This window comes from Triticum dicoccoides, chromosome 6B (genome assembly GCF_002162155.2).
Source record: "Triticum dicoccoides isolate Atlit2015 ecotype Zavitan chromosome 6B, WEW_v2.0, whole genome shotgun sequence".
NCBI lineage: Eukaryota > Viridiplantae > Streptophyta > Magnoliopsida > Poales > Poaceae > Triticum > Triticum dicoccoides.
In genome coordinates this window covers 146,965,755-146,990,884 of record NC_041391.1, presented here as the reverse complement: position 1 = coordinate 146,990,884, position 25,130 = coordinate 146,965,755, and positions in this window count along the sequence as shown.

Sequence of the window (25,130 nt, the reverse complement as noted above, 5' to 3'; positions counted from 1 at the left end):
ATTCTGGCAAGGGAGTGTTTGGGTCCTTGTGCCAGAGATCAATGAAGTCCAGGATCTTCTTTGGATCCAGCATGAGTGGCACAACACTGCCCTTGGCTCTAGCGGCCCTTTGTTGTCTGTCTCTGATGATTTCTACTAATTCCTCATCATCAGCTTCGTCTTCATCTGACGAAACTTGGAAGGCAACTTGCTTCTTATGAGGGCTTGGTCTTGTGCCTCGTCCAGTAGTAGCCTTGGTCTTCAGCAAAGTGGGGCCTGTTGAAGACTGAGAAGGAGCTGAAGAACTTGCAGATGCTTCTGAAGCAATTGATATGCCTGTGGTCCTTTGGCAAGAGGTGAGATGCACAGGTGCCGAGGACTTTGCTTGAGGAGCTGAGGGTTTTGCAACTTGAGGAACTGGAGCAGCTTGAGGAATATGCCGTGAGGGCATAGATGAGCTTGGCCGTGAGGGCATTGCTGAGGAAGGTGGTTTCCGAGCAGGCTTCTTAGGCATAGCCTTCTTGCTTGTAGAGGCCTCAGCAGCGGCAGCAGCTGAGTCTTCATTGAATTTCCTCACTGCTTCCTTGGCATGTTTGGCCAACTTGGCTTGCCACTTGGAGCATTCATCAGCATAGTCCTCACCGCGCTTGATGCTAGTGGGATCAGAATTTTTGCCAGGTGCCAACAGAGGTCTTGGGCAAGGAGGGTGAAGAGCGAATTTCTTCATGTACTTTGGAGTAACATATCTGTATTCCCTCCATTCCCCTGCCCATCTTCGTTCAATTCTCTGAATGCGCACCTTGCGCTCATTCTTCATTTCTTTTCCGTGAGTTGCCTCATCTAGAGTGCAATACCCTACATAGATGTCATTAGGGATTTCAAAAGCAGTGTTCACTTCCAGTTTCTTCCCTCCCTTATGAGGTTTCTTGCCATCTGCCATTTTCTTCAACTGAAGATTTTGAACAATTGAGTTCTCTGAAGAGCTATGCAGTTTTTCTTCGAGGAACGCTGCAAATGAGTTAAGTTGATGAGAACCTAGTGATTCAGTAGAGGACATGTGTACCTGTAAATAGAGTATAGGTGCGCAGAATTTGGAGACGTCATATGTGTTCTCAGAAGTTTTTGCAAAAAGGAACAAGTTTGAGGAATTTGACCAGATATGTCTTGAGGAGTTTCATTAAGCGATCTTTGACTTAGGTTCCAGAGTTGTATGGATTTGAGAAATTCACACAATTGAGGAATCTTGAAGAAAAATGTCTCTTAGAGAAACAGATCAAGAACAGATGATTGTGTGAGGTGTTTAAAGTGTGGAAGTTGAAGAATAAACACATTTTGAAGATTTTATGGAAATCATCAGAATCAACAAAGGCAGTAAAAGTAACTTTAATTACCCTTGACGAAGAACACGACAAACTGGGAGTGTTAGATTGGAAGTTCGTCACTCCAGATCTTCCACGCCCTAACTTGGCAGAGGAAGACAACTACGGCGGCGGTGGAGTGAAGATATCCGCAGCCGGCACGAGTACAACGATGACGAGGTCGAGGCAGTGAAGCTCTTCCTCACCGCCGACGATGAAAGTAGTGGCGACGCAAGGGCTTGAGAGCTCGAGCGAGGGGAGTGAGTTCGAGCGGGGTAAATGTAGTCTAAGGAGGGTGAGGGGTATTTATAGCCGAGGTGAAAAACCGCTTGCCCGAGGAAAATGGATGAGCGTGCCTCTAACCCTTCTCATCCTAGCGACATGTGTCTCCCACATACATAGTGTGAGATCATGGGTGAATTGATAAATCTTATCATGGGATGCGGAACGGTTTGAGCGGCAAAAGCCAAAAATTCAGATAAGAAAATTTTAATGTTTCGTTCGCAAATTCTTCAGCTGACAAGGACACAGTGAAGATTTACGGGTTTCAAATAGAACACACATGAAGAATTTGTGAATAGACTGGGTTGAGTTTAGCATAGAGGGGGAAAGGGTCCGATCACATTCACTTAGCAGAAAAGGCAACTTGAAGAATTAGCAATAAGTGAATGATGTTGAGCACATAAAACTTAAGTGAATGCTGTAGAGGATATAAACTCATATATATATATATATATATATATATATATATGTATATATATATAGTCAATGAAGAACAACGACGGAAGGAGTGAAGGCAATGCAAAGTTGAAGAAATTAAACAACTGAGGAATTTAAAAAATGAAGAAAAACTCAAATTGAAGATTTTCAACTTTGGTTGGTGGCGTAATCCACCGTATAAGAATGATGATTTCAGACACCGCGTACAATTATCGTAGGGTTCTGAGAATCAAATTCTTAATTAATTTCTTCACACTTAGAGGGTTTGTCTTCATTGATTGAAGAAAAACATTACTTCGTATGTTGCACATCCAAGTCATCAAATTTGCATAAGTGTTAGGATGTGTGTCCTTTTCAAAGAACATTTGAAGATTCTAAGATATTTAGCTCACACCACAGCTTGCGAAATCTCTTCTCATCCAAGGGAATTGTGAAGATATCGGCCAGCTGGTCTTTAGTATTTGCATGGTCGACGGAGATGTCGCCCTTCAACACATGATCACAAAGAAAATGATGACGAATTTGGATGTGCTTTGTCTTCGAGTGCTGAACTGGGTTGTGAGCAATCTTGATATCACTCTCATTGTCGCAGTAGAGTGGCACATTCTTCACATTGATGCCATAGTCCTTGAGGGTTTGCTTCATCCATAGCAATTGAGCACAACAAGATCTAGCAGCAATGTACTCAGCTTCAGCAGTAGAGAGTGATAAGCAGTTCTGCTTCTTCGAGGATCAACATACCAAGGATCGTCCGAGGAAATGACATGTGCCTGATGTTGACTTGCGGTCCACCCGATCACCAGCATAGTCAGAGTCAAAATATCCAATGAGATCAAAGGAAGCGCCCTTGGGATACCATAATCCAAGTGTTGGAGTGTGAGCTAGATATCAAAGAATATGCTTCACAGCCTTATGGTGTGATTCCTTCGGTGTAGCTTGAAATCGGGCACACATACAAACACTAAGCATAATATCCGGCCTAGATGCACATAGGTACAATAAAGAGCCAATCATGGAGAGGTATACCTTTTGATCGAAGTCTTTACCATTTTCATCGGTGCATAGATGGCCATTTGTGGGCATAGGGATTTTGACGCCTTTGCAGTCTTGCATGCCGAATTTCCTCAACACATCCTTGAGGTATTTATCCTAAGATATGAATATGCCATTATGTTTTTAACGAATTTGAAGACCTAAGAAGAATTTCAACTCTCCCATCATAGACATTTGATATTCCTCACTCATCATATAGGCAACTTTATCACTGTAATGTTGGTTAGTACAACCAGAGATAATATCATCAACATATATTTGGCAAAGGAATAATTCATCATCATATGCTTTGGTGAGAAGAGTTGGGTCAAGTGAACTGGGTTTGAAGCCTTTCTTCATGAGGAATTCCTTCAATGTATCGTACCACGCCCGAGGTGCTTGCTTGAGGCCATATAGGGCCTTGTTGAGTCTGTAGACGTGATCTGGAAATTTTGGATCCTCAAAACCTGGTGGTTGAGCAACATATACTTCTTCCTCAAGCTTACCATTGAGGAATGCACTTTTCACATCCATTTGATGTAAGATAATATTATGATGGTTAGCGTAAGCAAGCAATATGCAAATAGCTTCAAGTCTAGCAACAGGTGCACAAGTTTCATCGAAATCAATTGCTTTAACCTGTGTGTAGCCTTGAGCTACAAGATGATCCTTATTCCTCACCACAAGGCCATTTTCATCTTGTTTGTTGCGCTAGATCCATTTGGTACCGATGATGTTGTGCTTGCGTCGGTCTGGTCGCTTGACAAGCTCCCACACATTGTTGAGCTCGAATTGATGCAATTAATCTTGCATGGCTTGAATCCATTCAGATTCCATGAATGCTTCATCAACTTTAGTGGGCTATGTGATAGACACAAATGCAAAATGCCCACAAAAGTTAGACAAGTGTGAAGCTTTTGAGCACGTGAGAGGACCTGGTGCGTTGATGTCGCTGATGATTTTCTCAATCTGCACTTCGTTTGCAATGCGAGGATGTGCAGGTTTATGACTTTGCTTAGGCCCATCAATTTCTTCAGGGCCATTTTCTTCAGTAGCACTAGCGTGATTGTCTTCACGATCCAGAATGACTTCTTCAACAGATTCTTCGGTAGGGATGATATCCCTAGTAGCTTTGAGCTTGATGGATTCCTCAGGTGACACTTCATCTATCACATGAGGTAGGTGCTCTCTTTGCGAGCCATTAGTTTCATCGAACTGCACATCTACAGTTTCAACAATCTTGTGATGATTGGTGTTGAAGACTCTATAGGTGTGCGAGTCATTTCTGTAACCAAGCATAAAACCCTCATGTGCTTTCGGTGCAAATTTAGAGTGATGGTGAGAATCTCTAATCCAACATTTTGCACCGAAGACTTTGAAATAATTTACATTGGGTTTCTTGTCAGTGAGGAGTTCATATGAGGTCTTTTTGAAGAATTTGTGAAGATATACTATATTGATGATGTGGCATGCAGTATCAATAGCTTCAGGCCAAAAACATTGTGGTGTCTTGTATTCATCAAGCATAGTGCGAGCCATCTCAACAAGAGTTCTGTTCTTGCGCTCCATGACGCCATTCTGCTGAGGAGTATAGGGAGCAGATAACTCGTGAGTAATACCAAGTATATCAAGATATTCATCGAGACTAGTGTTCTTGAACTCAGTTCCATTATCACTCCTGATATGCTTGATATTCACACCAAAGTTCGTATAAGCTCTTGAGGAAAATCGTCTGGAGACTTCCTGCACTTCATTTTTGTAAGTGATGATATGCACCCAAGTATAACGAGAATATCATCAACAATGACAAAGCCATATAATGATGCAGACCTAGAGAACATGGCATAATGAGTAGGGCCAAAGAGATCCATATGAAGTAATTCAAAGGGATGAGAAGTGGTCATGATAGTCTCCGAGGGATGCTTGGCTCTGGTGATCTTTTAAGACTCACAAGCCCCACAAAGATGATCTTTCAGGAATTTTACACCCTCGATGCCAATGGCATGCTTCTTCTTCGTGAGTGTATGCAAGTTCCTCATCCCAGCATGACCAAGTCGTCAATGCCATAACAAGCCTTCTGAAGCTTTTGCCAACAGACATGTGGCAGGCTATGGTCCTGCAGAGAAATCAACAATATACAAATCTCCTTTCCTAAAGCCTTCGAAGACTTTGGATTTGTCAGATTCCATTAGCACAATGCAACGATATTTGCCAAAGACGACAACCATATCAAGATCACAAAGCATTGAGACAAATATGAGGTTGAATCCTAAGGACTCGACAAGCATGACTTTGTCCATGTGTCTATCCTTTGAGATCGCAACCCTACCTAGACCCAATACCTTGCTTTTGCCTTTGTCAGCGTAGGTGATATACTTCAGATGAGATGGGGATAAATCAGTGTCCATCAATAAGTTCCTGTCACCCCAGTAGCTTTGGGTTGTTCATCCTGCAGATGAATTAGTGCAACTTACGAACCCATATACTTCATCAGTGAAGAATATGATATCAATTCCATCAATAGTAACAGATCTAGTAATATGAGGACGTGAGAAATGAGTGATTCATTTCTTCATGATTAGCTTGCGTCCATTCAAGCATATTCAGGTCTCCAGCAAATTCATTAGACGATTAAGCTCGTCTAGAGACCTGACCTTGCATAAGAGATTAGTTCTTTTTCTTTACCACCCACATCTGGAGGGGTGGCAAAGAGTTCATCATTCTGCGAGCTCCATAAGAAAAAGATGGCATTGAAGCCAGTGCACTTTATTTCACAGAAGATTGGTTAGGATAAGCATATGAATAAGTAGAGAAATTCTTCAAGGACTTATGAACATAATGGTTTGAAGAATAATGCACATATTCATAGCCTTTAGACTCTCCTTGCGAAACAGAAGTGTTAGCACGATGATGTTCATATGAGGATTTTGATCCACGTGAGGAATTTGATCCAGATGAAGAATTTGGTCCATATGAGGACTTGGATCCATATGAAGATTTTGATCCATATGAAGAATTTGATCTGGGGTTCCTATTCTTCATAGGTGGTGTCAAGATGACATTCACCTGAAGATTTGCAAGGCATCTTTTGGGAACCCAGATTTTCTTCATAGGGGGATCGTTCCTGTAGTTAGTTCCAACATATCGAGCAAATACTTCACCATTCTGATTCTTGAACAGTTTATAGTTGGAGTCAAATGACTCATCAGAGGAATATGAAGATTCAAAAGTAAAGCCAGATAATGTGCATGGATCTATGGAAGGTCCGTTCGCAGCAACCCATGAGGTTTTGGGGTACTACTTAGGTTTCCAGTAGGTCCCATCAGCATTGAGTTTCCTCTCAAAGGCAATACACTCTTTCCTAGGGTTCCTGTTCAAGATTTGCTTTTTGAGGACATCACAAAGAGTCTGATGCCCTTTGAGGCTTTTGTATATGCCTGTCATATACAATTCCTTCAACCCTGCATTATTGTCAGTGATACTTGTGGTATCCTCAGATGAGGAATTTGTGACCACAGAGAGAGTTGAAGAATTTACAGTAATAAAAGCATTTGAACATTCAGGTGAAGAATTAGCAGATTCACGCTCACTACATTTCAGACACGGTGGAATAAATTCTTCCTAAGCGGAACTGATCTATTGAGCAAGCAATGAATCGTTTTCCTTCTGAAGATCTTCATAACTCACTCTTAACTTCTCAAGATCTTGATTTATCTGAAGAAATTCATAAGAAAGCTTCTCATGATCAGTTAAGAGAGTGTTATGATGATTTTGAAGGTTGACAAATAGTGACTGAAGTTTCTGAAGACTATCAGTCAAGGCCTTAGTTTGATTCGATTCCTCACCCAACATATCATCGCTTTCATCAAGCATGATTTGAACTTTTTCAAGAGCTCTTTGTTTTTAGTGGCAAGGGAAGCAAGTTTAGTGTAGCTGGGTCCAAATTCATCATCCGATTCATCATCACTAGATTCAGAAAGGTAGCATTCAGTTACCTTAGCACCCTTTGCCATAATGCATGGTGCAGTGTATGATGATTCAGGGGCGAAAGTCATCTCCTTGAGAGATTCCTTGAAATCCTCAAACCAAGGATCATGACGAGTACGATGGCCTTCATAGACCTCAGAGAGTCGGTCCCAGATAAGCTTCACATGGTTGAGATGCATGATGTTCCTGAACTGATTTTGGGATAAACAGGAGCAGATGGTATCCTTCGTTGTGAGGTTGAGTAGAGTGTACTTGCGAATGTCATCAGCCTCCGCCATTTTGCATAGATCGGTAAGACCAATCTCAGTGATAGTCCATAGTTTGATGTTCATTGCCATGAGTCGCTTCTTCATCATGGCCTACCACTTGGGATACTCATGACCATCAAAGATGGGGCAAGACACTTTCTTCATTCTTGCAGTCGACATAACTAGAACTCCAGGTGGTTAAACCAAAATCACACAGAACAAGGGAGTACCTTGCTCTGATACCAATTGAAACTGTGTTAAGTCAACTAGAGGGGGGGTGAATAGACGATTTTTACAAATTCGTCATTGAGGAATTTCAGGGTGAGGAAATTCCTAAGTCACGAACAACTAGGAGCAAAATAAGTACTCAAGTGTTAGCATAACAGAGTTACCGGGTCATCATGATGAAATGAACAACAAACAAAGAGCACAAATAGCGTAAACACGGGATGAGCAGGCTGAAGACAATGTGACTGAACAAATTAGATTGAGGAAATAGAGAAAGTCTTTAATCAAAGTCGTCAAATAGTAATGATCAGGTTCATCAACACATGAATGAGGAAATGAAAGGGTTTAGGAAATAGAACCAGTAGGCTTGGTGAAGACAATGATTTGGTAGACCAGTTCCAACTGCTGTGACAGTTGTATGTCTGGTTGGAGCAGCTGAGTATTTAAACTCGAGGACACACAATCCTCACCGTATTCTCCTTGAGCTAAAGTCACACAGACCTCGCCCAACACTCGTGGCAAGTCTTCACAGGTGACTTCCAAACCTTTACAGACTTGGTCACTCGGCGATCCACAATTCCTCTTGGATGCTCAAACCATGATGCCTAACCGCCTGGAGGATACACAGTCCTCAAAGGTAATAAGCGTCGGTTCCACACAGGGACAATCTCTTCAGTGACACTCAATCACTTTGGGTTTGTAAGTGTTTGGGTTTGGGTTTTGGGTTTTCCTCACTTGATGATTTTCGCTCAAAGTCCTTGGAGGATGGGATGCTCTCAATGACAAGTGTCAGTTTCTCTCGGAGCAGCCAACCAGCTAGTGGTTGTAGGGAGCAGCTATTTATAGCCTAGGGAGAAGCCTGACATGATAAGACATAAATGCCCTTCAATGATATGACCGTTAGGTGGTAGGATATTTTGGACAGCTGGCGTGTAGCACAACAATGATTGGATTTGAGGTATCAAATTCCTCAGGGCTATCATGTTCCTCACTGTGTAGGCAATCTGCACTAGCGAATTCCTAACTACTCAGTCAGAACAAATTCCTCAGAGACTAGAAGATCTTCGTCTCTGTCACTGAAGAAACTGACTCGAAAGGATTGGGTAGGTGTAGGATTTTGAGATGAGCATCACTTGGAAATCAGTTTCCTTAGTATTACACTACAAAAAAATACACTTCCATGATGATACGTGTTTGTCACAGTAGGTCACGTTTCCTGTCATGCATGTACATCCATGACGATTTATGACAGAATCAAGATAGTCATACATGTGTTGTCGTAGAAGTGTTCCATGACATTACCAAAATTATCATCACGGAAGTGTCCACTTCCATGACGATAAATCATGCGTCACAGAAGTGCTTTCGTCCAGGGTGACTGACACGTGGCATCCACCATAACGGAACACCCTTAAGCTACCGGGTCCAGTTTTGGATCCGATAACCCGTTAACAACCCGGACCAATGTGGATTTTCCACGTGTAAAATCATCATTGGCCGGAGGAAACATGTGATGCTTCACCATTGGGACAGATGTCATCCACTCATTGGACAGGAGGCGCCTATGATAGGTCGACATGTGGCACGGCCCAACAGTGGCCCATTCTAGTGAAAAAGGCTGGCCCAGTAAAAATTAGAAGGCCGACCCATATAAGGCCTACTTGTGTCAGGTCCATTTAAGCCCACGACCCATACGAGATGTGCCAATTTGGCCCGTCAACGGCCCGTTAAAGATTTGACACCATTGCATCCCATCGTCAGTTCGAGCCCGTTAACAGCCTGCTATATATTTGGGCTCAATATCGGCCCAATGATATTTCGGCTTGTTAACGGCCCACTCAAGGGATGGGCCAATTTTCAAGATGTACATCTTTCGGCCTTTTAGCGACCCATTTAAATCTTGGGCTAATTTTCGGCCCGGTGTGTCTTTCAGCCTGTTGACGGCCCATAAATCAGTTGCGCCATTTGTAGTCGGACCTGAGTTTTGGCCTTTTACGACCCATTTAAGTGTTTATCCAATTCCCGACCATGTGTGTCTTTCAGCCTGTTGATGGCCCATAAATGAGTTGGGCCATTTGTAGTCGGACCTGAGTTTTGGCCTTTTAATGGCCCATAAATGAGTTGGGCCATTTGTAGTCGGACCTGAGTTTTGGCCTTTTAACGGCCCATGCCCTTCATGGTCTAGTACCAGCTTGGTTTCTCTTTCGGCCTGCTAAAGGCCCACAACACAGTTGGGCCATTTACAATACGACCTGACTTTCAGCCTCTTAGCGGCCCATGCTCTTCATGGTCCAGTACAAGCCCGCTGTCTCTTTCAGCCTGCTAAAGGCCCACAGTATAGTTGGGCCATATGTAGCCCAACCTTAGTAACAACCTGTTAACGACCCGTGAAATCAAATGTGCCCACCTGTTGCCCGCTTCGATGTCGGCCTGTTAACGACCCGGGAGGTAAGAGGGCCGACCATTAACTTTCGGCGTGGTAACGGCCCATTAACTTAATGGGCCCACTAAAGTTCGTACATGTCTTTAGGCCAAATTAGATAATTTGAGCCCATTACGACGAGCAATTATGCATAGGACCAAAACTGATCAAGCAAAGGTACGGCATACAAGGAAAAACGTTGCACATCCAGCATATTGATATGTCCATTTTGCATCATGCTTTTATATTGATATTTATTGCATTACGGGCTGTTATTACACGTTATGTCACAATACTTATGCCTATTCTCTCTTATTTTACAAGGTTTACACGAAGAGGGAGAATGCCGGCAGCTGGAATTCTGGGCTGGAAAAGGAGCAAATATTAGAGACCTATTCTGCACAACTCCAAAAGTCCTAAAACTCCACAGAAGTTATTTTTGGAATTAATAAAAAATATTGAGCAAAGAAAATACTAGAGGGGGGCCACCCACTGTCCACGAGGGTGGGAGGCGCGCCCTACCCCGCTGGGCACGCCCCCATGCCTCGTGGGCCATCTGGCAGGCCTCCGGTGCCCATCTTCTGCTATATGAAGTCTTTTACCCTGGAAAAAATCACAAGAAAGCTTTCGGGACGAGACACCACGCCACGAGGTGAAACCTTGGCGGAACCAATCTAGGGCTCTGGCGGAGCTGTTCTGTCGGGGAAACATCCCTCCGGGAGGGGGAAATCATCACCATCGTCATCACCATCGATCCTCTCATTCGGAGGGGGTCAATCTCCATCAACATATTCACCAGCACCATCTCCTCTCAAACCCTAGTTCATCTCTTGTATCCAATCTTTGTCCCAAAACCTCAGATTGCTACATGTGGGTTGCTAGTAGTGTTGATTACTCCTTGTAGTTGATGCTAGTTGGTTTATTCGGTGGAAGATCATATGTTCAGATCCTATATGCATATTAATACCCCTCTGATTATGAACATGAATATGATTTGTGAGTAGTTACGTTTGTTCTTGAGGACATGGGAGAAGTCTTGCTATAAGTAGTCATGTGAATTTGGTATTCATTTGATATTTTGATGAGATGTATGTTGTCTCTCCTCTAGTGGTATCATGTGAACGTTGACTACATGACACTTCACCATTGTTTGGGCCTAGAGGAAGGCATTGGGAAGTAATAAGTAGATGATGGGTTGCTAGAGTGATAGAAGCTTAAACCCTAGTTTATGAGTTGCTTCGTAAGGGGCTGATTTGGATCCATACGTTTCATGCTAGGGTTAGGTTTACCTTAATACTTATTTTGTAGTTGCGGATGCTTGCAATAGGGGTTAATCATAAGTGGGATTCTTGTCCAAGAAAGGGCAGTACCCAAGCACCGGTCAACCCACATATCAAATTATCAAAGTAACGAACGCGAACCATATGAGCGTGATGAAAACTAGCTTGACGATAATTCCCATGTGTCCTCGGGAGCACTTTACTTTATATAAGAGTCTGTCCAGGCTTGTCCTTTGCTACAAAAAGGATTGGGCCACCTTGCTGCACTTTATTTACTTTTGTTACTTGTTATCCGTTACGAATTACCTTCTCACAAAACTATCTGTCACCGATAATTTCAGTGCTTGCAGAGAATACCTTACTGAAAACCGCTTGTCATTTCCTTCTGCTCCTCGTTGGGTTCGACACTCTTACTTATCTAAAGGACTAGGATAGACCCCCTACACTTGTGGGTCATCAAGACTCCTTTATGGCACCGTTGCCGGGGAGTGAAGCGCCTTTGGTAAGGAAAAATTTATATAGTGTGCTGAAATCTACTGTCACTTGTTACTATGGAACATAATCCTTTGAGGGGTTTTTTCAGGGTATCTTCACCCCGACCAGTAGAGCAAAGAGTTGCTCCTCAACCTACTGAACCTACTGAATTGTTTACTTTGAAATTCCTTCGGGTATGATAGAGAAACTGCTAGCTAATCCTTTTACAGGAGATGGAACATTGCCTCCCGATTTGCACCTAATCTATGTGGATGAAGTTTGTGGATTATTTAAGCTTGCAGGTATGCCCGAGGATGTTATCAAGAAGAAGGTCTTCCATTTATCTTTGAAGGGAAAGGCATTGACATGGTTTAGGCTATGTGATGATATGGGCTCATGGAACTACAGCCGATTGAAATTGGAATTTCATCAGAAGTTTTATCCTATGCATCTTGTTCATCGTGATCGTAATTATATATATAATTTTTGGCCTCGCGAAGGAGAAAGCATCTCTCAAGCTTGGGGGAGGCTTAAGTCAATGTTATATTCATGCCCCAATCATGAGCTCTCAAGAGAAATTATTATTCAAAAATTTTATGCTCGACTTTCTCTCAACAATCGCTCCATGCTCGAGACTTCTTGTACTGGTTCTTTTATGATGAAGACTATTGAATTCAGATGAGATTTATTGGAAAGAATTAAACACAACTATGAATATTGGGATCTCGATGAAGGTAAGGAGTCAGGTATGGCACCTATGTTTAATTGTGTTAAATCTTTTATGGATACCGATGTTTTCCGTGAATTTAGCACTAAATATGGACTTGACTATGAGATAGTAGCTTCTTTATGTGAATCATTTGCTACTCATGTTGACCTCCCTAAGGAGAAGTGGTTTAAATATAATCCTCCCATTGAAGTAAAAGTAGTTGCACCTATTAAAGTTGAAGAAAAGACTATCACTTATAATGATCCTATTGTTCCTACTACCTATATTGAGAAACCACCTTTCCCTGTTAGGACGTGCTAAAGCTTCAACTGTGGTTCGTAGGAATAATACTAGAACACCTACACCACCTGAGAAAATTAAAGTTGAACCTAGTATTGCTATGGTTAAAGATCCCTTGGCTGATAATATTGATGGGCATGTTATTTACTTGTGTGATGAAGCTGCTAGAATTGCTAGACCCAATACTAAAAATAAACATAGACCTGTTGTAGGCATGCCTGCTATTTCTGTTAAAATAGGAGATCATTGTTATCATGGCTTATGTGATATGGGTGCTAGTGCAAGTGCAATACCTCATTCCTTATTCAAAGAAATTATGCATGATATTGCACCTGCTGATTTTCACCAGTTGGGATTGTTAGAGATGTTGAAGTCTTGTGTGGGAAAGTTAAATATCCTGCTGATTTTCTTGTTCTTGGTTCCCCACAAGATGACTTTTGTCCCATTATATTTGGTAGACCCTTCTTGAATACTGTTAATGCTAGGATAGATTGCGAAAAGGATATTGTTACGATTGGTTTAGGGGATATGTCTCATGACTTCAATTTTGCTAAATTTCATAGACAAACCCATGATAAAGAATTGCCTAGCAAGGATAAAATTATTGGTCTTGCTTCTATTGTTGTGCCTCCTGATGATCCTTTAGAACAATATTTGCTAGACCATGAAAATGATATGTTTATGAATGAAAGAACAGAGGTAGATGAAGTATTCTTTAAACAGGGACCTATTTTGAAACACAACTTGCCTGTTGAAATTCTAGGGGATCCTCAACCACCCAAGGGTGATCACGTGTTTGAGATTAAACCACTACCTAATACTCTTAAATATGCTTATCTTGATGAAAATAAGATATATCCTGTTATTATTAGTGCTAACCTTTCAGAGCAAGAAGAGGAGAAATTATTGAAAACTACGAAGAAGCATCGTGCTGCTATTGGATATACTCTTGATGATCTTAAGGGCATTAGTCCCACTCTATGCCAACACAAAATAAAATTGGAGAAAGACGCCGAACCAGTTGTTAACCACCAATGACGGTTAAATCCTAAGATGAAAGAAGTGGTAAGAAAAGAAATACTAAAGCTTCTGTAGGCAGGTATAATTTATCCCGTTGCTGATAGTCAGTGGGTAAGTCCTGTCCATTGTGTCCCTAAGAAGGGAGGTATTACTATCGTTCCTAATGATAAAGATGAATTGATCCCTCAAAGAATTGTTACAGGTTATAGGATGGTAATTGATTTCCGCAAATTAAATAAAGCTACTAAAAAGGATCATTACCCTTTGCCTTTTATTGGTCAAAAGCTAGAAAGATTATCCAAACATACACATTTCTGCTTTCTAGATGGTTACTCTGGTTTCTCTCAAATACCTGTGTCAAAAGAGGATCAAGAAAAGACCACTTTGACTTGCCCTTTCGGTACTTTTGCTTATAGACGTATGTATTTTGGTTTATGTAATGCACCTGCTACCTTTCAAAGATGCATGATGGCTATATTCTCTGACTTTTGTGAAAAGATTGTTGAGGTTTTCATGGATGATTTCTCCGTTTATGGAACTTCTTTTGATGATTGCTTGAGCAACCTTGATTGAGTTTTGCAGAGATGTGAAGAAACTAATCTTGTCTTGAATTGGGAGAAGTGACTCTTTATGGTTAATGAATGCATTATCTTGGGGCATACAATTTCTGAAAGAGGTATTGAAGTTGATAAAGCTAAAGTTGATGCTATTGAAAAGATGTCGTGTCCTAAAGACATTAAAGATATAAGAAGGTTCCTTGGTCATGCTGGTTTTTATAGGAGGTTTATTAAGGACTTCTCTAAAATTTCTAGGCCTCTGACTAATCTCTTACAAAAAGATATTCCTTTTGTCTTCGATGATGATTGTGTAGAAGCATTTGAAATACTTAAGAAAGCTTTGATTTCTGCACCTATTGTTCAGCCACCTGATTGGAATTTACCCTTTGAAATTATGTGCGATACTAGTGATTATGCCGTAGGTGCTGTTCTAGGACAAAGAGTTTATAATAAACTAAATGTTATTCAATATGCTCGTAAAACTCTAGACAGTGCCCAGAGAAATTATGCTACTACTGAAAAAGGATTTTTAGCAGTTGTATTTGCTTGTGATAAGTTTAGACCTTATATTGTTGATTCTAAAGTAACTGTACACACTGATTATGCTGCTATTAAATATCTTATGGAAAAGAAAGATGCTAAACCTAGACTTATTAGATGGGTTCTCTTGCTACAAGAATTTGATTTGCATATTATTGATAGAAAGGGAGTTGAGAACCCCGTTGCAGACAACTTGTCTAGGTTAGAGAATGTTCTTGATGACCCACTACCTATTGATGATAGCTTCCCTGATGAACAATTGGCTGTCATAAATGCATCTCGTACTACTCCATGGTATGCTGATTATGCTAATTACATTATTGCTAAATTTATACCACCTAGTTTCACATACCAGCAAAAGAAAAAGTTTTTCTATGATTTAAGACATTACTTCTGGGATGACCCACACCTTTATAAAGGAGTAGATGGTGTTATTAGACGTTGTGTACCTGAGCATGAACAGGAACAGATCCTACGCAAGTGTCACTCTGAGGCTTATGGAGGACACCACGCTGGAGATAGAACTGCGCATATGGTATTGCAATTCGGTTTTATTGGCCTACTCTCTTCAAGGATGCTCGTAAGTTTGCCTTGTCTTGTGATGAATGTCAAAGAATTGGTAATATTAGTAGATGTCAAGAAATGCCTATGAATTATTCACTTGTTATTGAACCATTTGATGTTTGGGGCTTTGACTATATGGGACCGTTTCCTTCCTCTAATGGGTATACACATATTTTAGTTGCTGTTGATTACGTTACTAAGTGGGAAGAAGCTATTCCAACTAGTAGTGCTGATCATAACACCTCTATTAAGACGCTTAAAGAAGTTATTTTTCTGAGGTTTGGAGTCCCTAGATATTTAATGACTGATGGTGGATCACATTTTATTCGTGGTGCTTTTCGTAAAATGCTTGCTTTGCTAAGTATGATGTTAATCATAGAATTGCATCTCCATATCACCCACAGTCTAGTGGCCAAGTACAACTGAGTAATAGAGAGCTCAAATTAATTTTTCAAAAGACTATTGATAGATCTAGAAAGAATTGGTACAAGAAACTTGATGATGCATTATAGGCTTATAGAACTGCATATAAAAATCCTATGGGTATGTCTCCATATAAAATGGTTTATGGAAAAGCATGTCACTTACCTCTCGAACTAGAACATAAGGCATATTGGGCCATTAAAGAGCTCAATTATGATTTCAAACTTTCTGGTGAGAAGAGGTTATTTGACATTAGCTCTCTTGATGAATGGAGAACTCAAGACTATGAGAATGCCAAACTGTTTAAAGAACAAGTTAAAAGATGGCATGACAAAAGGATACAAAAGCGTGAGTTTAATGTAGGTGATTATGTGTTTCTTTTCAACTCTTGTTTAAGGTTTTTTGCAGGAAAACTTCTCTCTAAATGGGAAGGGCCTTAAGTTATCGAGGAGGTCTATCGTTCCGGTGCCATAAAAATCAACAACTTCGAAGGCACAAACCCGAAGGTGGTGAACGGTCAAAGAATCAAACACTATATCTCAGGTAATCCCATAAATGTTGAAACTAATGTTATTGAAACCGTAACCCCGGAGGAATACATAAGGGACACTTTCCAGAATGTTTCAGACTCTGAAAAGGAATAGGTATGTGGTACGGTAAGTAAACCGACTCCAAAACAGTTCTAATAGCAATTTTTATCCGTTTTGGAATATTTAAGAAAATAGGAAAAATAAGAAGTAGTCCGGGAAGGACACGAGTCATCCACGAGGGTGGATGGCGCGCCCTACCCCCTGGGCACGCTCCCCTGCCTCGTGGGCACCTCGTGTGCTCTCCGGACTCCGTTTTCTTGCACGATACTTCTTTTTGTCGATAAAAATTCATTATATAATATCTCAAAGGTTTTGACCACCGTACCACGACAAAATCCTCTGCTTTTGTTTCGAGTTGTTTTTCTGACAGATCTAGATTCCCATGACGTCTTCAAGCGCCCCCAAGGACAAGTTTTTCAAGAAGGTCATCAACCCCTACCTCGAGGAGGTGCTGCAACACCCTCACACCATTGAGATGCGTGAGGGGGTGCTGCACATCCGCGATGTTGAGGGACCAAGGAGGACCGGAAGCATGGAGACAAGACTCGAAGCAATGGAACAACAAGTTTTCAAGTGCCTAGGGATGGTGGAACGCGGACTCAATGCCAACCACATGATGATCGCGGAGTTCACCAACAACCACAAGCTGGATGCCAAGAACGTTGGGGAGACCATCTTCAAGCTTCATGAGAAAATCGAGCACCTCCAAGCCCAGATCTATGACCTGCAAAACCAGAACTGTGAGTATGAATATAGATTCAAGAGGATGAGTTTGGCTGCAGATTTGAGGATCCCGGAGACTCGATCAGCCTTCTATGATGGTGAGCCTATGCCTTTGAAGATGGACGACAAGCCTACATCATCAACAACTCCATCATCACCACCTCCGGAGAAGGAGACATAAACACATGGGTATGGGCACTACCCTTGGCAACTGCCAAGCTTGGGGGAGGTGCCCCGGTATCGTATCACCATCACACTCCTATCTTTACAGTTTTTCTTAGTTCGTTCCTTTTGTTAATATCTTGATCTAGTAGAATAAAGTTTTACTATGATCTAGTTTCGAGCTTTGCTTTATAACCCTTCTATGTAATCGAGTCCGTGAGCTATATACAATAAAGATTAGTGTTGAGTCAAGAGCTTGATTATCTCACTTTGATCTTGAGGGAATAAAAGAAAGAATAAAAAGAAATAAAAGAGATCATATTGATCTTATGGAGAGTAATGACTTCACATATAAAGAGTATGATGAATAAAAGTTGTTGAGAGTTGACAAACATAGTTTTGGTCATCGTTGCAATTAATAGGAAGTAATAAAGAAAGAGAGGTTCTCACATATAAATATACTATCTCGGACATCTTTTATGATTGTGAGCACTCATTAAAATATGACATGCTAAAGAGTTGATGTTGGACAAGGAAGACAATAATGGGTTATGTTTTCTTATATGTGAAATAAAGTATATTGTCATGGATCATCCAACATGTTGAGCTTGCCTTTCCCCCTCATGCTAGCCAAATTCTTTGCACCAAGTAGAGATACTACTTGTGCTTCTGAATATCCTTAAACCCAGTTTTGCCATGAGAGTCCACCATATCTACCTATGGATTGAGTAAGATCCTTCAAGTAAGTTGTCATGTTGCATGCAATAAAAATTGCTCTGTAAATATGTATGACTTATTAGCGTGGAGAAAATAAGCTTTATACGATCTTGTGATATGGAAGCAATAAAAACGACAGACTGCATAATAAAGGTCCATATCACAAGTGGCAATATAAAGTGACGTTCTTTTGCATTAAGATTGCATGCATCCAACCATAAAAGCACATGACAACCTCTGCTCCCCTCCGTGAAGGGCGTATCTTTTATTCTTGTCTTATACATTATGCAAGAGTCATGGTGATCTTCACCTTTCCTTTTTACATTTTATCCTTTGGCAAGCACCTTGTGTTGGAAAGATCCTGATATATATCCAATTGGATGTAAGTTAGCATGAACTATTATTCTTGACATTACCCTTGAGGTAAAAGGTTGGGAGGCAACACTATAAGCCCCTATCTTTCTCTGTGTCCGATTAAAACTCCATACCCATAAGTATTGTGTGAGTGTTAGCAATTCTGAAAGACTAAATGATAGTTGAGTATGTGGACTTGCTGAAAAGCTCTTATATTGACTCTTTCCGGTGTTATGATAAATTGCAATTGCTTCAATGACCGAGATCATAGTTTGTTGGTTCTCAATGAAGTTTCTAATTCATACTTGACATTGTGAATAGATTGTTACTTGAGCATAAGAAATCATATGACAATATATATATATGTGTTGTTGTTGTAAGAATGATCATGATGCCCTCATGTCTGTATTTTATTTTATCGACACCTCTATCTCTAAACATGTGGACATATTTTTCATTATCGGCTTCTGCTTGAGGACAAGCGAGGTCTAAGCTTGGGGGAGTTGATACGTCCATTTTGCATCATGCTTTTATATCGATATTTATTGCATTATGGGCTGTTATTACATGTTATGTCACAATTTTTATGCCTATTCTCTCTTATTTTACAAGGTTTACACGAAGAGGGAGAATGCCGGCAGCTGGAATTTTGGGCTGGAAAAGGAGCAAATATTAGAGACCTATTCTGCACAACTCCAAAAGTCCTGAAACTCCACGGAAGTTATTTTTGGAATTAATAAAAAATACTAAGCGAAGAAAATACCAGATGGGGGCCACCCACTGTCCACGAGGGTGGGGGCGCACCCCCTACCTCGTGGGCCACCTGGCAGGCCTCCGGTGCCCATCTTCTGCTATATGAAGTCTTTTACCCTGGAAAAAAATACAAGCAAGCTTTCGGATGCCGCCACGAGGTGGAACCTTGGCGGAACAAATCTAGGGCTCCGGCGGAGCTGTTCTATCGGGGAAACATCCCTCCGGGAGGGGGAAATCATCACCATCGATCCTCTCATCGGGAGGGGGTCAATCTCCATCAACATCTTCACCAGCACCATCTCCTCTCAAACCCTAGTTCATCTCTTGTATCCAATCTTTGTCCCAAAACCTCAGATTGGTACATGTGGGTTGCTAGTAGTATTGTTTACTCCTTGTAGTTGATGCTAGCTGGTTTATTCGGTGGAAGATCATATGTTCAGATCCTATATGCATATTAATACCCCTCTGATTATGAACATGAATATGATTTGTGAGTAGTTAAATTTGTTCCTGAGGACATGGGAGAAGTCTTGCTATAAGTAGTCATGTGAATTTGGTATTCGTTCGATATTTTGATGAGATGTATGTTGTCTCTCCTCTAGTGGTGTTATGTGAACGTCGACTACATGACATTTCACCATTGTTTGGGCCTAGAGGAAGGCATTGGGAAGTAATAAGTAGATTATGGGTTGCTAGAGTGACAGAAGCTTAAACCCTAGTTTATGAGTTGCTTCGTAAGGGGCTGATTTGGATCCATATGTTTCATGCTATGGTTAGGTTTACCTTAATACTTCTTTTGTAGTTGCGGATGCTTGCAATAGGGGTTAATCATAAGTGGGATGCTTGTCCAAGAAAGGGCAGTACCCAAGCACCAGTCCACCCACATATCAAATTATCAAAGTAACGAACGCGAATCATATGAGCGTGATGAAAACTAGCTTGACGATAATTCCCATGTGTCCTCGGGAGCACTTTTCTTTGTATAAGAGTTTGTCCAGGCTTGTCCTTTGCTAAAAAAAGGTTGGGCCACCTTTTTGCACTTTATTTACTTTTGTTACTTGTTACCCATTACGAATTACCTTATCACCAAACTATCTGTTACCGATAATTTCAGTGCTTGCAGAGAATACCTTACTGAAAACCGCTTTTCATTTCCTTCTGCTCCTCGTTGGGTTCGACACTCTTACTTATCAACAGGACTACGATAGATCTCCTACACTTGTGGGTCATCACATATATTACAGGAAATTACATCCACTGGGCAATCAAAGATTGGTGCCGGTGCAAATAAATGAATAGAACCTAACGATCTACAACGTCACAATCTGCAACCTCAGCACGGATGACGCCCATAAGCATGTGGGAAAGTTCTTGCTGCTTTGCTACACTATCTCTAAAAACATTGATCAGTTGTTGTTGCGCACGAATCTGCACCTCTGATTCCTCCACCATTTCCATCATTGCTTCAGCCATTAATTGGTTCACAAACATACATTTTTTCCGTTGCATTTGTGATAGAGGATACTGAACAGATTCAGATGGCGATTTTGGCAGGCATGTATTATTGATAGTGGAGAGTGTCTTGACCACTGCATCATAACATAAATTAGGAGGGGAACCAAACAGATTAATCATGAGTTATTGCCATATTACCTGGCCTAGTTATTGGAAAGAAACAATGTGGTTGCCTTGCTGTTTTCAGAGTTTGTCTTCTTATCTTCAGCAGCCTGCACCAAATTAACACACTAGCATTGATATCATTGGCCAAGTCAGATAATAGGAAAGCAACATTGACACAACGAACGTTTGTGCAACTAGCCTACACCAAATTAACACAATATGGCACAACTATCATTAGCCAGGTAAGGTAATACGAAAGCAACATTGACACAATGAATGAATGGGCAACCAGAGCAGCACTACAATTCAGTAATGTGCATGATATGAGATAGTACACTAATGCAGCTCAGTATGCAAAACTACCAGGCAGTTTTCCTTACAAAAATCAACATTGGCGCCTTTAACATTTTGCTACGACTAAATTTAGATCAGATAAAGGTTGGATTCACGCCGATTAACAAAATACATGCTGATGTAAAAATATAGTGATATACAATGGGTACTTACATCAGCATTGGAGCACAGAGAATTCCCGCAAGATATTTTCCTCGAATACAATCCCAATGGAGGAAGTCTTCTATCATTTAACCTTATTTTCTAAAAGAGAGATGGGTAAGAAACATGTAGAAAATATGATCAGAATGCTATAAAATTTCATGATGCAAGGATACGCACACGCTTCTTAGAATGGAGTTGACATTCTTTTGCTGGACTGGAGCAGACTAATTCTTTGGCCACTGGAATCTGCTTATTATCAGTGGGGAGTTGGGTTTCTCTGTGCTGGAGCAGTATCTATGAAAAATGGAGTTGGTTTATTATCTCCTAGCATTTGGATCTTTTGCAAAGACCTGGTTTGTAACCCTTCAGATTCTAACATAGCCGTCTTCCCCTTGCATGCCTTATATAGAAGAATGGTGCTTCAATTATAAAACATGCTACAACAGAGATGGAATAGGTACTGAAGAATATAAAGGGATGACACATTGACATGTATTCCCTCCACCCAAAAATAAATGGATGGGTCTAGGCGTATTTCAGTTCTAGATACATCCAATTCTATCCATTTCTGTGACATGTAATCCGGACGGAGGAAGTATGATGTAAGAGCTAGGGATACGACATAACAACATAGTAAAAAAAAACACTGAAAACCCACTACAGAACCAAAGTATTCAAATCCACTGATATGAGATAGTACACTCATGCAGCTCAGGATGCAAAACTACCAGGCAGTTTTCCTTACAAAAATCAACATTGTGGCCTTCAATCATACATTTTGCTACAACTAAATTTAGATCAGATAAAGGTTGGATTCACGTCGGTTAGCAAAATACATGGTGATGTAAAAATATAGTGATATACAACAGGTACTTACCTCTGCATTGGAGCATAGAGAATTCCTGCAAGAATCTTTCCTCACAGACGATACCAGTGCAGAAATTCTTCTATCTGTTAAGCTTATTTTCTAAAAGAGAGATGGGTAAGAAACATGTAGAAAGTATGACCAGCATGCTACAACATTTCATGATGCAAGGATACACACATGCTTCTTAGAGTGGAGTTGACATATTTTTGCTGGACTAGAGAGGACTAGTTCTTTGGCCATTGGAATCTGCCTATTATCAGTAGGAGTTGGGTTTCTCTGTGCTGGAGCAGTATCTATAAAAACTGGAGTTGGTTTACTATCTCCTGGCGTTTGAATCTTTTGCAAAGACCTTGTTTGTAACCCTTCAGATTCTAACATAGTCATCTTCCCCTTGCATGCCTTGTATAGAAGAATGGTGCTTCAATTATAAAACATGCTACAACAGAGAGATGGAATAGGTACCGAAGAAGAGAAAGACATGACATATTGACATGTATTCCCTCCATCCGGAAAAAAAATGGATGGGTCTAGGCGTATTTCAGTTCTAGATACATCCTTTTTTATCCATTTCGGCAACATGTAATCCGGACGGAGGGAGTATGGTGTAAGAGCTAGGGATACGACAGGACAACACAGTAAAAAAAACACTAGTTGAATGTAAAATTGTATGCTAGCAGAACACGTATAGAAAAAACTAAGGCAACATACATGTGTATGATTGGGAAACTAAGATGGCATTGCAACAGAGCACTAGAACAACACTCCAATGTAAAAAATATGGTATGGTAGACAGATGAAGTACATACTAATGAATAACAATGCATAAGATATTCAGAAGCATGATGTCCAAATTAAGCAGATGGCATTTGATGACGGGAAAATGGCGGGCGTGAGACATGTCCACGTCATTGATACAGAGTGAAATTTAAATGCATAAAATAAAAATAAAATCAAACATTGCAAGTACTTTATTTCCAGAACTCTTACATTTGCATAAAAATTCTGTTAATTACATCTCCGAAGAGAAAACCCATGATTAGTAATTCCAACATTTCTATTACATAGGATTACATCACATGCCTATTACAATATGCTACAATAAAATAAAATAAAAGGAATCCTCCTCGCGATCGACGCTGAAGTCCGGCCTGGGGGAACTTGAAGTTTATCCGCGTGGGTTTTCTTCAATGACATTATGTTTGATATTATGCCATATGTTTCTTTGCCATGCATGCAACATATTTGTTCATGCCTGACTTCATTCATGTTATGGTGTAAATGAAGGTTGATTTTGGTGAGGCTTAATCTGGCCCCATATTTGGATGCATATAGAGGAGCGACATCTTCCATCACTCGGGGTAGTGCACGGCGTTTTGGCTGCTACTCCCTGCAGTCTTGGGGCTCTTGAGAAGCTGGTACACTGGGCCATCCATCACGACTGCAGGGAATGTGAGCCTCTCTTTGACGCTGACCCTGGGACGTGGTCCTATGACCGAGGCACGGGAGGAAGCCTGAAGAGATAATTGGGGTAAATTCATATCCTGATGTAAAAATCATATCATCATAAGTTGGCCTCATATTTGAAGATGCGCAACTCACCGAGCTATCTTGAAGAGTGGCAACATTTGCTGTAGCCATCTTCTTTCCTTTCTTTAAGCTTTTGAGGAGGTCCGTATCAATGGTCCCCTCATCGATCATTTTCTGTATGATATTCTTCACAACAAAGAAGTCTTTGAGTGTATGGCCCAAAATGCGATGGTAGTGACAGAAATTTGGGTCATTACATTTTGAAGCTTCTTCTGGCCTTTTGGGCTTGGGAAGTTCTATAAGACTCAACTCCTTTAAACCAGTGAAAAGGTCATCAATTTCTTCTACAGGAAAAGAATACTCCATGTTTTGTCGCTCGTTGAGAGTTGGCCTCCTGCCGACCTGTGCATCTCGCTGTCCTTGGTACCCTATAGGTGCTCTTCTGGGCTGAAACTGAGGTTTTACCGTCGTTGTCTCCATGGCTTGTGCAAACTTGGGTTTCATCGGCAACTTTTCACGCTGACCACCTTTGTCTGTAGGCTTGTTGAACGTCATTTTTGTTCGACGGGCGACAAGTTGCATATAATTTTCTATATCCGTGGATTTTGAAGCTAACTCTTCAAACGTGAGGGGCCTCACCCCTTGTAACTGGACAGCCACTTCCAAGCGGAGATTGTTCATGCACATACACACTGCTTCTGGCTCGGTGATGGGTTGTGGGCAGTGAAGACTTAGGTTTCTCCATCTATTTATGAAGTCAGCCGCCTTCTCGTTGAACCCTTGTTCAGTTTGGGTCAACTCAGTTATGCCCACCGTCCTCTGCGTGCTATAGAACCGCTCGAGGAATGAGTTTTGCATTTGTTCCCACGTTTTTACAAAGCTTGGAGGTAGCTTGCTGTACCAGGTGAAGGCAGGCCCAGACAATGTCTGTACAAACTGCCTAAGGAGAAGTGCTCCATTGATGGCTGTATGTTGGCAAGTAGCAAGGAAGTGTGCTATATGCTCATGGGGAGATCCACTCCCATTGAACTTACTAAACTGCGGCTGTCTGTAATTTGTTGGGAAAGGAACTAGGTCCACATCGGGTGGGTATGGCTTAACATACCCTGGCCGCATCGAGTACTGAGTTTGCATTAACTGGGACTTTACCCCCTCAGTGATCATCCTTTGGATCGCCTCAAGGTTAAGCCCTGCTCCTCCATGTTGGCTGCTAGAACTTGCACCACTATCCCCTTCATTTCCTTTGTTCTGGTTATTGCTCATATGAATACGAAGGGCTTCTAGCTCGTCTTCCTTTTGCTGGAGTGCTACCGTAAGGTTGGCTAATTGCTCCTCAACCGAACGAGTTTCATTTGCAGCTAGGACTTGCTCTGTATGCTCTGCACCATGGTGAAGTTCTATCTCATTTTCAGAAGGACAAGGAGTGCTATCTGATAGGGGATTGTAAGACCCCCCCATTGCTTGACCCAAGTTCCTC